The sequence below is a fragment of the Solanum dulcamara genome, chromosome 9, assembly GCF_947179165.1.
Source record: "Solanum dulcamara chromosome 9, daSolDulc1.2, whole genome shotgun sequence".
Classification (NCBI taxonomy): domain Eukaryota; kingdom Viridiplantae; phylum Streptophyta; class Magnoliopsida; order Solanales; family Solanaceae; genus Solanum; species Solanum dulcamara.
In genome coordinates this window covers 16,358,065-16,359,916 of record NC_077245.1, presented here as the reverse complement: position 1 = coordinate 16,359,916, position 1,852 = coordinate 16,358,065, and the positions used below count along the sequence as shown (strand labels likewise).

General features: G+C 34.1%; 1 non-coding gene across 1 annotated transcript; it reads left to right on the top strand.

Moving 5' to 3' along the window:
* The first annotated feature begins 273 nt into the window (after positions 1 to 273).
* Positions 274 to 390, top strand: LOC129904811 (U5 spliceosomal RNA). Its single transcript, XR_008770489.1, has one exon. It is a non-coding gene; the product is annotated as a U5 spliceosomal RNA (small nuclear RNA).
* The last annotated feature ends 1,462 nt before the right edge of the window (positions 391 to 1,852 follow it).

Here is a 1,852-nt window from a genome sequence, read left to right as displayed (position 1 = left end):
TGCAAATTATAACTGAAAAGCCTAATTAAATTTATTATAGTGGTTATTTGAGAAATTTCCCTCAGTTTATCTAAATGTTAGGATTGGAGCTCATATTGAAGATCCAATCATTTGCCCACTATTAGGCGGGGAAGTGCACATATAGCCCATTTTAAGGTTTTGGACTCACCCCAAGAAAAGCCCATACACGTTGTCCCACATCGCATACAACAGAAGAAGCAGCATGTGCAACCCTTATAAAAACAACTCCGCTGCTGATAGTAAGTCTCACGCAGCCATGCAATGAGTACAATGCGAACTATTCTTTCGCCTTTTACTAAAGAATACCGTGTGCGCATTGCAAATAGTGGCATATGCTAATTTTTTGAGGGGATATCTTAGTTGAGATCCCCAACAATTCTAGTTAAAACTTATGTATGTTTTAATTTCTAGTAGCAGACATGAGCTCAAATATATGATTATATTTTAATGTAATTTCACAAATTGTTTGTTGTTTCTTTTCTGTTACAACCAGTTGAAATATATGATTATACTAAGATAATTTTGGATAGTTGAGTGATTTTGCTAAGATAATGACAAGCTTCACATAACCCCAATTTATAATAGAAGACAAATTTTGCTCTAATTCACATACCAGCAATAATATATTTAATGTAATTTCACAAAAAGACGTCTATTTAATGTAATTTCACAAAAAGGCGTCTGGGTTTCGGTAGTAGGAGGAACCCCATAATGGCAATAGCCCTTTCTATATTTAATGTAATCTCACAAAAAAAGTCTAATCTCTCAAGAAAAAACATATCAAAAAAGAAATAATAAAAATGATAGAGATATTGCAAAATAGAATGACTCTGAATATCCACCAAAATATATAAACAATTTGGCTCTGCAGATCTTGCAATACTTAATCAAATGTCTAATGAACATGTCTCAAGATGCTCTTATCTTTGCCAAATGCTTAAACAATACTCACGACTTTGGAGCTCACATATTTTATAAAATTCTTATTAACGGCCTCTAATTCTGGTTAGGACTATGATGCAATTATATATTTTTTGGAAGATATTTTAATTTGTCATTTGTCTTATAAGCTACTAATTTGTCAAAAGGATACTTTCATGTATACGCTGTTTTTCTCCTCCTTTGGTAGATTTTACCTTGTATTCTCCCTGCACACACATATAAACCGGGTTTAAAAAGGGAAAGTTACACATTCAGCCATAATTATTTTTGCTAGTTGTAATGACCCAAGTGGTCATTTTTATATTTTTGCGTGTTTTTATCGTTTTACTCCTTTCCGTAGCTTTCTTGTAGCCTTTATGTGGTGTTGAGATGGGTGAGGCGCTTTTCGAGATGGTTGAGAAAGTTTGGTGCGAGTTTTTTTATTTTGGAGGCTTATGATGTGAAATGATTGACTTTAGTCAACTTCTGGAGATTCTAATGTTGGATGAGGATTCTGTCGTTCTATCAGCTTCAGAAGGGTCATTTTAGTCTAATGTGATGGTTGGTTCGAGTTTCGAGGCATTCGTTTGGAGTTTGTGTAGTTAGGCATTTTAACTTTGAAATCTTAGTTAAAGTTTGACTTTGGTCGAAATTCTTGATAAACGCACTTAGATAAAAATTCCAGCAGCGGGGTTAGCTCCAAAATGCGAGCTTGGTTTAGGACAACCTTTGATTCGGTTTTCGAGTTATTTGAAATGAGTTTGCGGCTTTTACCGTTTTGTTTGATATTTTTTTATAAATGTTGGCTTGAGTCAACATTCTAACGAGACGACCTCCATTGGTTGTTTCCTCAATTCCCTTGAGTTTGAAATATCATTTAGGAGTGGATAGCAAAAACCATGAATGAATT